At 39.7% G+C, this 14,140-nt stretch overlaps 1 pseudogene; it reads left to right on the plus strand.

Annotated features, from left to right (window-relative positions):
- Window positions 1-8,514: 8,514 nt before the first annotated feature.
- Window positions 8,515-8,989, plus strand: LOC126512976 (ubiquitin-40S ribosomal protein S27a-like; annotated as a pseudogene).
- The last annotated feature ends 5,151 nt before the right edge of the window (window positions 8,990-14,140 follow it).

Below are 14,140 nucleotides of genomic sequence, written 5' to 3' on the forward strand. Positions count from 1 at the left end.
ATGGAGATATCTCTCTTGACTAAAGCTGGTACAATTTGAGCAGTGGAACGTGACTCCAGCAGAGTAAATAAGAATCACAGTTAACCAGGCGGCGGTGGCACACACCTTTAATCCCAGCACCCAGGAGGCAGAGGCAGGTAGATTTCTGTGAGTTCGAGGCCAGCCTTGTCTACAGAGTGAGTTCCAGAACAGCCAGGGCTACATAGAGAAACTCTGCCTCCTAAAATCCCCCATCCCCCAAGAAGGACCCCTGTTAAGTACACATAAAATTAAATGGAAAGGGAATAAAAAGCAAGAAAAAGAGGCTACCTTGACACCGCTGGACTTGACTACTACAGTTCATTATGAAAGGAGACAGTCAGCAAATTCTGACCTTAGGGAATGGATAGAAACTCGTATCCAGTTTGTGTAAGAAAGCTCTACTTTACAGATGAATGCTACCTAATAATAAAGTAGATTTTAAAAATTCACCAAACCTCAGCGAAACGATTGATGTAACAAACACTAGTAGATTTACTAAAGGTAAAACAAAACAACCACCTAGATGAAACTTAGCAGTGCTCCAGTCATTCTGGAAGGCCAGAAGACAACTGCAGGAACTCCATCCCCTTCCTTTGAGACAAGGTTCTTCTACCTGACACCAAGGAAGCAGTGACATCCAAGACACTGTCCTTCAGGCAAAAATCAGCAGTGATTCCTAAAAGATGAAAGAACAAATGCCTCCAGTGATTACTTGGAGTAGACTCTCAGACTTAGTGCAGGGAAGGGGATTCGAGGCCCAGTCCAGAGGTCTCTCTGAGTTGGGAAGAGAAGGGTGATGTCTAAAGAAGCAAGGAAGGGGTTAGGAATAAGAGTGTTGAACGTGGCTTACGCGGCATGTAAAATAGAGCATGCATTCTTGGAGTCTTTCCTGCAACCTTCTGATTTTCCTTAGAATCTGTCAGAACATCTGCTTTTCATCTTTAAATTATTAATTTAGGCCTTCTGTCTTTCTTTTAATTTGTTAATTAAAAGTTAATTTGCATATGGTTTTATCTTTTCAAAGAACCAATTGTATGTGCGTGCATGTGTGAGTGTGTATGTGTGTATGTATAAACGTGTGTGTGTTCATGTTCCACACCTTGATAATAGATGTCTTCTTCTATTTTATTCTACCATATTTTTTATTAATTTATTTTTTAATTTCATTTTACATTCCAATCACAGTTCTCCCTCCTACCACCCTACCCCCAAGCCTATCCATCATCCTCTCCTTCCAACAGGTAAGGGCTCCCATGGGACGTCAACAAAGTCTGGCAAATTAAGTTGGGGCAGGACCAAGCCCCTCCCCGCTGCATTAAGACTGAGCATGACATCCCACCATAGGGAATGTGGTGTGGGAGAATTGTTTGTATTCTGTCAATCATATCTTAAATAAATGCTGATTGGCCTGTAGCCAGTATAGGCAGGAAAACCAGACAGGAAGTAGAGGTGGGGCAATGAGAACAGGAATATTCTGGGAAGAAGGAAGCTCTTCCACAGTCCTGTCCAGACCACCGAAGAAGCAGGATGTGATCTGCCCTGCTGAAAAAGGTACTGAGCCATGTGGCCAACATAGATAAGAATAATGGGTTAATAAAAGCTATAAAAGCTAGTAAGAAGCCTGAGCTAATGGGCCAATCAGTTTATAATCTTATGGAGACCTCTGTGTGAGTTTTTTTTTTTTTGGAGACTTGCAGGCTGTAGGAACTGGGCAGGACAGAAACCCCAAAAAGCAGGCCCTCATGTTACAGAAATGGGCTCTAATAAGCGAGCTCATGCACGAGGGATAGATCCTGGCCCTACTGTCAGGTGCCTCACAGATGGTCCAAACTTCACCACTGTTTTCCACATATGGAGGGCCTAGCTCAGTTCCATGGAGGCTCCACAGCTTTTGGTTTCCACAGGCTTGGTTCAGCTGTCTCTGAGATGTCTCCCTCCTGACCTTGACCTCACCTGCTCATGTATTCCCTTCTGCCTCTCTTCGATTGTTCCAGCATATTTTTTTGAGACAAGGTCTCTCACTGAAGCTGGAGCTCACTAGTTTGTCTAGACTATCTAGCCAGTGATCCACCTGGTTCCACTCCCCCCTCCCCATGTTGGAGTGACAGGTACATGCCACCTGGTCTTCATGCTTACGTGGCAAGTTCTTTACTCATTAAGTCACCCCCATGCAAAGAACAGATTTTTATTTGATTGATTGTATGTATTACCAACTTCATCAAGTTCTGCTTTGGTTGCTAGCGTTTCTTCCACTATCTGCTTTGGGGTTTGGTTTGCTGTTTTGTTCTTATGATCTTGGATGCCTGCTATGACTTCACTTAGTCCAGATTGCTCTCATCACTAGGAACTTCCTTTTCAAACTTGTTTTACTGTATCCTGGGCTCTGGAAGGTTGTGATTTCCTTTGCATTTAATTCTAAGAATTTTTTTTAATTTCTTGCATAAATGTAATATCTAATTTCTTCAGAAACACACTGAATATTGTTCACTTTTCAAATATCTTTTCTACTTTCTCTTACTGTACATTACTAGCTTCTCACTATAATCTGATCAATACAAGTAGTTGTAGTTGTTTTGCATTTGTGAAGATTTGTTTTTTAAATATTTATTTATTTATTATGTATACAATATTATGTCTACATGCATGCCTGAAGTCCAGAAGAGGGCCCCAGACCTCATTACAGATGGTTATGAGCCACCATGTGGTTGCTGGGAATTGAACTCAGGACCTATGGAAGAGCAGGCAATGCTCTTAACCTCTGAGCCATCTCTCCAGTCCTGTGAAGACTTGTTTTGTGGCCTACATTGAGTTCTACTTTAGAGAAGGTTCCATGGGATGAGGAAAAAATGTCTCTTCCGTATTTCTTGCATGAAATGTTCAGTAGCTACTTGTGAAGTCCATTGAATCTATGGTGAGGCTTAACTCTGGGCTTCCATTGTTGATTTTTACTTTGGATGACCTAAGTAAATAGTAATAGTGAGTAATAGTGTTCTCGTCACTCACTATTATTGCATATGATTCTATCTGCCCTTTATAGCTACTAGTGTTTGTTCGACTTGATTAGAAGTCCAACACTTAGTGTATGAATATTAACAATTATTACGTCCTCTTAAAGAATTGTTCCCTTTATTCATTAATTTTCACTTATTATTCTGTATATGTAAGATGGGGGTGTCTAAAAGATAACTTTTTGGAGTTAGCTCCTTCCTTTCACTGTGGAATTTGGGGATGAAACTCCGACAGTTAGGCTTGTGCAACACATACTTGTACCTGCTAACCCTTCTTGCTAGCCCATTGTTCCTGCTGTTAGGGGCCTTCTTTATCTCATCTAACTAATTTGGGTTTGAAGTCTGTCGTAGTCAGTGTCCTATTGCTGTGAAGAGACACTGTGACTATGCCAACTCTTATAAAAGAAATCATTTAATTCTGTAGACAGAATATCGAGAATATTGTATACATAATAAATAGATTTAAAAAAAGCCAACCAGGAGACCAAGTCCCATATGTAAAAGCAAAGAGCCTTTATTTTAATCAAGTTTACAAACTTGGTCCCTACGCATGTCCAACATACTAGAATAAATGGAGAGCCCCAAACTCAATTAGAATTGGGTTTTTATAGTAGTAAAGGTGAGGGTGAGGGGTTTCTGAGGTTCAGGAGACCTGATTGCCTAGGGGTGACCTGGTGAATGTGTGCTGCCAGGTGATCCTAACTACAGCGGTTGGAATGGTAGGCATTTCCTTTGGATGGTCTGCTCTTGGGCCTGGGCCCTGGTTGGGTAATCTCAGCTTGTGGTTCCTCCTGCAGCCAGGTATTGCCTCAGGGTAAACTACTGAGACTCAGGCCTCTTATTAAATTTATGGATGGCCAAGTTCTACTCTGGCAGGTGATAAAGGTTGGAAGTAAAGAACTTTTTGGGGTGACCTGCCCATACTTAGCTTATTATGGCTGGCCCCCACACCTGCACTCCACAAAATTGTAAGACCTAAAGAAAATGGAAACTTTTCTGGATAGATACCACATCCAAAATTAAATCAAGACTAAATAAATAATTTAAATAGATATATAACCTGCAAGGAAATAGAAGCAATCATCAAAAGTCTCCCAACCCCCCACCTCCCCCTCTAAAAATACCAGGGTCGGGTGGTTTTGGCACAGAATTCTACCAGAATGTTCAAGAAGAGCTAATACCTATACTCCTCAAATTGTTCCATAAAATAGAAACAGATAAAACATTGCCAAACTCTTTTTACAAAGCTACAGTTACCCTGATACCCATGCCACACAAGGACTCAGCTAAGAAAAAGAATTACAGACCAGTCTCCCTCATGAACACTGATGCAAATATACTCAATAAAATACTGGCAAACTGAAACCGAAAACACACAAAAAAATCGCCTACTTTGATCAAGTTGGCTTCATCCCAGATATGCAGGAATGGTTCAACATATGAAAATCTGTCAATGTAATCTACCATATAAATAAACCGAAAGAAAAAAACCATATGATCATCTCATTAGATGCTGGAAAAGCCTTTGACAAAATTCAACAGCCCTTCATGATAAAGGTCTTGGAGAGATAAGGGACATATCTAAACTTAATAAAAAGCAAGAAAACAGCCAACATTAAACTAAATGGAAAGAAACTCAAAGCAATTCCACTAAAATTAGGAACAAGACAAGGCCATCCATTCTCTCTATATCTATTCAGTATAGTACTTGAAGTCCTAGCTAGAGCAATAAGACAACAGAAGGAAATCAAGGGGATACAAATTAGAAAGGAAGAAGTCACGCTTTCATTATTTGCTGATGATATGATAGTATACATAGGTAATCCCAAAAATTCTATCAGGGAACTTCTACCTTCAGTAATGTGGCATGACAAACACCTTCAGTAATGTGGCAGGATACAAGATCAATTTTAAAACATCGGTAGCCCTCCTATATACAAACGATAAAAGGACTGAGAAAGAAATCAGAGAAACATCACCCTTTACAATAGCCACAAATAACATAAAATATCTTGGGGTAATGCTAACCAAAGAAGTGAAAGTGTTGTACAACAAGAACTTTATGTCTTTGAAGAAAGAAATTGAAAAAGATATCAAAAAATGGAAAGATCTCCAATACTCTTGGATAGGTCGGATCAACATAATACAAATGGCAATCTTACCAAAAGTAATCTATACTTTTCAATTCAATCTCCATCAAAATCCCAACGTAATTCTTCATAGGCCTCAAAAGAGCTATACTTAACTTCATATGGAAAAACAAAAGACCCAGGATAGCCAAAACAATGCTGTACAAGAAAAGAACATCTGGAGGCATCACCATCCCTGATTTCAAGCTCTACTATAGAGCTATAGTAATGAAAACAGCTTGGTATTGTCATAAAAACAGACAGATGGACAAAAGGAATTGAATCGAACACCCTAGTATTAGCCACACACCTACAAACACCCGTTTTTTGGCATAGCAACTAAAATTATACAATGGAAAAAAGAAAGCAAATGGCCCTGGCATAACTGAATATCAACATGTAGGAGAATGCAAATAGATTCCTATCAATCTCCATGCACAAAACTCAAGTCCAAATGGATCAAAGACCTCAACATAACTTCAGACACACTAAACCTCATAGAAGAGTGGGAAATATAAAAATGGGAAATAGCCTTGCATGTATGGGTACAGGAGACCACTTCCTAAATATAGCACCAGTAGCACAGATTCTCAGAGCAGAAATTTATAAATGGGACCTCCTGAAACTGAGAAGCTTCTGTACGGCAAAGGACACAGTCACTAAGACAAAACTACAGAATGGGAAAAGATCTTCACCAACCCCACAGCTTTTATTCTCTTGATAGATTGACTTCCATCCTTTGACCTCCAGTCTGCAGGCATCTTTGTCACTGAAGTGTCTTTCTTGGAGAAAGAAGATAGTTGGATCTTATTTTTAGTCCAATCAACTAATCTACACCGCTTTATTATCTTGAGAATATTTACATTAAATGTTATTGAGAAATATTGACTAATTCCTGTAACTTTGTTGGTTGTTTTCTGGGCGATTGAATCATTATTCATTACTTTGCCCATATTACATCTGTGTTACATATGAGGAAAGGCTTCCTGACTTTCTTTAGTTTATCTGTTCCATCAAATTTATCCCTCCCTGTGCTCTCATGATTGTAGCCATTTTCTTCCATTGCTGGGTAGTAATCTTTGAAGTGTCTTCTGCAGCACTGGCTTGGTGGTCATGAATTATGTTAGCAAATTCTTGTTTTGAAATGTCCTTATTTCTCTGTCAGTTTTAAAGGGTCCTGTTGGTGAGTATATCCATCTTGGCTGGCTATTATTGACACTCAGGACTTCAAAAGTACCATTTTGTTCTTTCCTAGATTTTAGTAGTTTTTCCTTTGCAAGTGAGCTAGTGTCTTTTTCCTTACAGCTTTTTAATAGGACTTGTTTGCTTTGTGCTTTTGACATCTTGACTATAATATCTCATGAAGAAGTTCTCTGTTCAAATCTAATTGGTGTCTATAAGACCTCTTGTTTTTTAATATCCCTTTCTTTCTCCAGATGTGATAATTTTTCTGATAGGATATTATTGAATTAAATCCCTATTACACTGGAAGTTATTACCAGCAAAGTAAGACAATAAAAAAATAGAAGATTAGAAGCTAAGATGTGAGCCTATCATTGCTCTCATAGTATGATCATTTGCATGGAGAGTTTACTGAATATTCAGAACAGGCTTGGGACTAGCAAGCAAACTGGGTGAGACTGTTGCATGCTAGTTCAATACTTAAACTGTCATTAGGCTGGGTTGGCAAGATGTCTCAAGTGGATAAAGGCAAGCCCAATGAATGAATTTGATTCCTAGAACTCACATAGTAGAAGGGATGTGGCTCCTACAAGTTGTCTTCCTACCTCCATGAGGACAACCTAGCATACATGTGTGTATACATGCACACACCCAAATTAATTTGCCTATAAAAATAAGTCACTAATCCTTTTGATATCAAAAACAATGGGAATCCAAGCACTGGTGATGCGTGTCTTCAGTCCCAGCACTGAGGAGGCAGAGACAGGCAAATCTCTGAGTTCAAGGCCAGCCTGTTCTACATACTGAGTTTTGGGATATCCACAGCTACACAGAGAAACCCTCTTTTCAAAACCAAACTAAGGGGCTGGAGAGATGTGTTAGTGGTTAAGAGTACTGACTGATCATCCGGAGGACCCAGGTTCAATTCCTAGCAACCACAAGGCAGTTCACAACTGTCTGTAACTCCTGTTCCAGGGGGATCCAACACCCTCACACAGACATACATGCAGGCAAAACACCAATGTATATAAAATACAAATAAATTATAAAAAAAATTAAAAAGGGGGGGCTGGAGAGATGGCTCAGAGGTTAAGAGCACTGACTGATCTTCCAGAGGTCCTGAGTTCAATTCCCACCAACCACATGATGTCTAACAGTCATCTATAATGAGATCTACTGTCCTCTGGAGAGATGGCTCAGAGGTTAAGAGCACTGACCTCTCTTCTGGAGGTCCTGAGTTCAATTCCCATCAACCACATCGTGGCTAACAGCCATCTATAATGAGATCTGGTGCCCTCTTTTAGTGTGCAGGCATACATGGAAGCAGAATGTTGTATACATAATAAATAAATAAGTCTTAAAAAAAACAAACCAAAATAAAGCAAAACAAAAATGAGATATAAAATATAAAGCACATAATAAAGCATAAAATATGTAAGATATGAACATTGAAAATATGAAACATTGCTGAGAGGAATTAGAGAAAAACTAAGTAAATAGGAAGATAGACAGTCATTCTTCTATGTCCACTGGCTACATCAATTCAATCAACCACATGGAAGAAAATTTCAAGAACAGCAAAGGCATGCTGAGCACGTACAATACAACAGTGATTTACACACAGTTTACACTGTGTTAATTACTGGGAGGAATGAGACATGATTTAAAGCATATTAGAGACAAACATGATGCCATTTTATATAAACATATAAAACATAGTTATCCTTCAGTAGAGAATTCTCCTCGGTTATCAATATCTGGGAATATTTGTTTGGTATCAGGGCTTTGCTAAATTTCTCATGTTGAACTTGAATCACGATCCTAATTTCAGCTTCTCAAGTAGATGAGATTATGGGCCCATGCCATCATGTTCAGCTTTATAATATTTTTTATGTTAGTTTCTTTCAAATTTATGTACAAATTTAAAACTATCTCAATTAAATACACCAGGGTTTTTTGTCTATATAATGACAAAATAATTCAAAATAATTTCAAGTTTCATATGGAAAAACAAAAGTTATAAAATATAAAATTGAAGACAATTTGAACTAATAAAATGTTAAGAATGGGTGTGCTCTGTGGCCCAGCTCTGGCCAATGGCCTTAAGCTTGGCTCTCGTCATTGTCTTTGGGTCTAATCAAACTTTTTTCAAATTCAGAAGGAACTGCAACAAGATGCAGATTTTCATGGAGACGTTTACAGGGAAGACCATCTGGCTAGAGACTGAACCCTCAGACACTATAGAAAATGTAAAGATCAAGATTGCCCATAGGAAAGGAATTCCTCCTGATCCATAGAGGCTGATCTTCGCCGGGCACCTGGAAGATGGCCATACTTTGCCTGACTACAACATTCAAAAGGAGTCCACCCTTCATCTTATGTTGAGACTTCATGATGGTGCTAAGAAAAGGCAGAAGAAGGTTAACCCCACTCCCAAGAAGAATAAGCATAAGAGAAAGAAGGTTAAATTGTCTGTATTGAAGTACTATAAGGTGAATGAGAATGACAGAATTAATTGCCTTCGTTGAGAGTGTCCGTCTCAATGAATATGCCGGAGTTTTCATGGACAGCCACGTTGACAGGCATTAATGTGGCAAGTGTTGTCTGACTCACTGCTTCAAAAAGCAGGAGACAAGTCCTTGTGTATGATAAATAAAAAGACAAGAACTGGAAAAAAATGTGAAGGACGACGCTAACTTCAGCATTTATTACAGAGCTGAAGTAGCTAGGCTGTGATATTGATAGCTATACTGATAAATAGATCAATAGAATGGAATGAATGTTGAACAGTAGATGTGCAGATTATCTCAGTTGGGTTTGAAGACAGAAGCGATTCAGTTGAGAAAGAAAAAAGTCTTTTGAACAGATAATGACAGTGTAACAACTTGATAGACACGTGCAAAAGGTGAATTGTGGTGTATGCCTGGAACCATACCCAGAATCTAGTTCAAAATGAATCCACCCAACGAAATGTAAAATATAAACTCTAAATCTTCATAATCTTGAATCTGATAACAATAATTGGGGAACTAAAAAGTTGATATATTTAATTAAAATTAAGAGATTTTTTTGGTTTGTTTTTGTTTTGTTTGTTGAAAGACAAGAAAATTTGGAGGATGTGAAGGTGATCTGGCTATGGTGTCTGTTACCCCACTGATGACCAGGGTTGATTTGTCTGATTGGCTGGCTAGGTAGGAGTCCCCTCCCTTCCTCATTGTCTGATGTGCTTCCCTCCTGAAGTTGCCCACTCTGTTGGTCAGTCTGTCAGTCGGTCAAAGAGGATGATCTTCCCCCAGTAGAGGAGGAGTGGCCTTCAGTCAAGGACGTAGGAGAAGCTATACACCCCCCCACACACACAGAACCTCCAAACAAGCTCTCAAGAAAATTCAGCAATAAGCAAACTGAAGGAAAGATATCTGTGACTCGTGCATCAGAATGTGTAAAGAAGAATAACCACGACAGCTGTCAACTCCATCAGACTTCGAACCTCAAATCGCTACCTCATCAAGATAGTTTTCAGGCAAGAAAACAGAAAATACTACAATTTTCTTATAGATTGAAATTTTATGGCTTTCAAAAACATAAGCCCTGAGTAGGACTTGAAGGTGAAAACACAGATGTGCATATGTAAATGCACACATACAAACATACTACATGCAAGTATACATATATTTGTGCACATATGCAAACATACATTCGTGCAAACACACATATATACACATAGAAACACACACATATGCACACAATGACAACAAAAATGGGTATGAGAGAGGCTGTGGGAGGAGAAAACACTAACCGGACCATGAAACACTGATAGTATTTATTTTTTTAAATGAATTGACTTAGTGGTAGGTACTTTTGATTAAGTCAACCAGGTAATTTCTTTCCAGCCAAAGACCTTCATGAATGTTTCAGAGCAATGATAAACTCTTCTGTCCCAGCTGCTAGTCTGGAAAAGATGGAAGGAGGCAACAATTAAATTAACTTTTCAATGCCTGGGAAAATAAGTTTCTTTAGGCTGAAACAGAAAACAATGTTTTCCCAATACTTCTTAGACAAGAAATCCATAGGTACTTGAAGCCCTGTGGAATTCTTTTGATGGTTATTTCTGCTCCAGTGATCTTAAAACCAAATGTACGTTCGTGATCTTTAACTCCCTGACATCAAGCTTCCCACCTCTGCCAAAAATGACCTCACAAAGGAATTGACGCTACATGGATTAACAGGAAAGTGTCTTAGTGAAATCTGGGCAGACTCAAGGCCACTCCTGTCTGTAAAGCATGCTGGGAGCTCTGAGTCCGTTGAACTGCTTTGGAGAATGACAGGTCCTCATCCTTTGCCAGGCAAACAGAAGATGAAGTCCATAGACTGTCAAAGATGGCATTTGTCTTATATCACACAGCACAGCAGTTTCATACTTTCCTGGGGGAGAGGGATAGCAGATTCGCTCTTTTAAAAAGTAATTCCATTTATGTTTATTTTATGTATATTAGTGTTTTTGCTTGCATGTGCATGCACCAAAAAGACCAGAAGGTATGGTGCCAGATCTCCTGGAACTTGAGGTACAGGCAGTTGTGAAATGCCATATGAATGCAAGGAATCAAGTCAGGGTCTTCTGCAAGAACTCTTTAACCACTGAGCCAAGTCTCTAGCTCTCAGCAGCTTTGTTCTTAAACTTGCTTTTGGACTTGTTAAAGTCCTTTCGTAAGCAGAGTATGGTAGTTTATACCTTTAATCTGACCACTCAGGAGGCAGAGGCAGAGGCAGATAGGCAGATAATTTGAGGCCAGCTTAGTTTACATAGTGAGTTCCAGGACAGCCAGAGCTACATATGAGACTCTGTGAAGCATGATTAATAGAAACTCAGAGATATAAATTGGACTTCAGATCCAACCTGAAGGTCCAAAAAGCAAAACAGCTAGCCACTAGCTCTTACCTTGGCCTTGGTTCAAAATAGCGATCCTGCCTCCAGGAATCTCAGAATGAGACCCTGTGAGAGCTGTCTCCTCTCTAGGGCTTTCATAATCCTCTCTAGGGCTGGGATTAAAGGCATGCACCACTGTGATTAAAGGCATGCACTGTCTGGTTTCTATGACAACTAGTATAGCTACTGGGATTAAAGGTGTGTGTTACCATTACCTGGTCTATAAGACTGACCAGTGGGGCTGTTTTACTCTCAGATCTTCAGGCAGACTTTATTTATTAAAATACTTTTGAAATGTCACTACACTCTGTCCCACCCCTTTCTCCCAAAGGAACATTTTCAAAACTGTTCTGTGGACAGTTTTACATATCTTTGCATGCCTTTGCAACACTTTTGCATATTTTCCAAGAGAGGCTATTAACTTCTGCTTAAAAATGCAAATGAAGCTTAAGTTAAAGATAATTTTTGTGCTGCATGCAAGTTCAAAGATGAACTTTCTTTATTGCAAATCATGTCAAACACGGTAGATTAATAATTATGATCTCCCTCCTCCCCAACGGGAAGCACATTATTGTCTTCCTTGGCTTCTCAAAGTCAAAAATCTGCAGAGCCAGGCATGTGGTGACTGTCTATAATCCCAGCACTTGGGAGATCACACAAGGGCACAGGGGGAAATCATTGTTCCCACTACCAAAGTAGAAAGGGAAGAGAGGGAAGAAGAAGGGAGGAAAGTAGGTGTGGGGGAGGGAAAGGAATGTAAAAGATGAAGAAATGTAAAAGTGAAGAGAAACTAGGCAAAAGAAATGAGGATTGAGTAGTGAGATTTCAGGCTTTCCTCAGAAGGAGAGCAAGACCTGTGGAGCGCCCAACCTGGAAGTTTCCCAAGGCAGTCCCCTCCATACCCTTGCCTAAGCCTGTTCTGGCTGTCTACAGAGAGAAGCAATGAATTCACAACTCTGGTTTTTGTTTTGCTGTTGCTGTTGTTTTGGTCATTTTCTTTCCTGTTGGAGACAGGCTCTTGCTGTGCAGCTTGGGATGGTCTTGAACCTCTGTGTGCTGGGTGGACAGGTTGTGTTGTCAAATCCATCTTAGTGGTGGGTATTACAAGGAAGTGTTTCCCATCAGTTCAACACAGCAGGGAGCTGTGATGTTAGCAGGACAGAAAATATTATTATCCACATTAGTCGTTCTCCGCATGTGGGTCGAGACTCTTTTGGGGTCAAACAACCCTTTCACAGAGGTGCATACCAGATATCCTGCATAGAAGATATTTACATTATGATTCGTAACAGTATCAGAATTACAACTGGGAAGTAGCAAGGAAAATAATTTATGGTTGGGAGTTACCATAGCGTGAGCAACTGTATTAAAGAGTCATGGCGCTAGGAAGGTTAAGAACCACTGATCCACAGAAAAAGAACCTGTGAAACTGTTCTTAACTTACACAGCTTAAAAGTAGAATTTCTGAAATTAGAGGGGTAGCTCAGTGGTTAAGAGAACTGGTTCCTTTACCGGGGGACTCTTGTTTAATTCTCAGTACCCACACAGTTGTCAGCAACTGTCTGTAATTCCAGTTCCAAAGGATCTGATGCCCTCTTCTGGCATCTTCACACACTGTATGTACATGGTACACAGATACACATGCAGACAAAACACCCTTGCACGTAAAATAAAAATAATACTCAACAAATTATTTTAATAATAATTGTTCCTGAATTCCAACTTTAAATGGAATTCATTTAAAATACCTTATCCTTGACAAAATATGCATGAACTAATACAACTTGAGACATAAAATGCAGTTTGTAATTTTAATGTGTGCTTTCATTTGGATGGTTTATAATTCTTCTATTTGTTGACATTCTTGGGCATATTATTTTGCTGATTATCACAAATAAAATGTTTTTAAGATCAATGGTAATATCTATTTTAGTATGAAACACAACTCCTTGGCTGGAAAGATGGTTCGGTTGATAAAGTGCTTGCTGGTCAAGCATGTGGACCTTGAGTTCATATCCTCAGCACCCGTGTAGGAAGAAGGAGGTGTTGAAAGAGTACAGCACGCACCTGTAATCCCAGTGTTGGGGAGGTGGAGGCAAGAGGACCCCTGGAGCTCACTGGTTGGTGGGCTCCAGGTCCAAGGAGAGATCCTGCCTCAAGAACTAAGATGGAGAGTGACCGAAGAAGAGACCCAGCCATGACCTCTGGTTTCCACACATGTGCACATATACATACGTGTGCACCAGAACACACACCATAAGCACCTACGAAACATAAAATGTTACTACTATGGTCTTATTGCTTGACACCATATGAGAGTCATCCTTTTAAGTGTCGACTTGCCCCCATATGATCCTGTATCCACCAAGTCTAAGGATTAGCTTCCTGGGGGCTGGAGAGATGGCTCAGAGGTTAAGAGCATTGCCTGCTCTTCCAGAGGACCTGAGTTCAATTCCCAGCAACCACATGGTGGCTCACAACCATCTGTAATGAGATCTGGTGCCCTCTTCTGGCCTGCAGGCATACATGGAGGCAGAATGTTGTATACATAATAAATAAATCTAAAAAAAAAAAAAAAAAGATTAGCTTCCTGGTCTTCTAAACCAGTAATGTAGGATTTATGTTCATTATCTCCACAATGACCTCAAGCTTCCATTTCCCTAGTGTACTTGTCTGAAGTTGCACCATAGCATCTATAATTCTATCAGATTCATGAGTGAGTCCTTACCTTCAGGACATGATTGACCGAGGTTTTCTCTCTCATGAGACTAGCTTCATTGCCCAGTATCTCCTGGCATGGATGTGGCCAATAGCTTTCCAAGAGTGCAGATTCATCTACTGACTTTGCTCACATTCCAAGAACTCCTGTCTTCCAA

This window comes from Alexandromys fortis, unplaced genomic scaffold (genome assembly GCF_014885135.2).
Source record: "Alexandromys fortis isolate MF-2015 unplaced genomic scaffold, M_Fortis_MF-2015_v1.1 scaffold_98, whole genome shotgun sequence".
NCBI classification, from domain to species: Eukaryota; Metazoa; Chordata; class Mammalia; order Rodentia; family Cricetidae; genus Alexandromys; species Alexandromys fortis.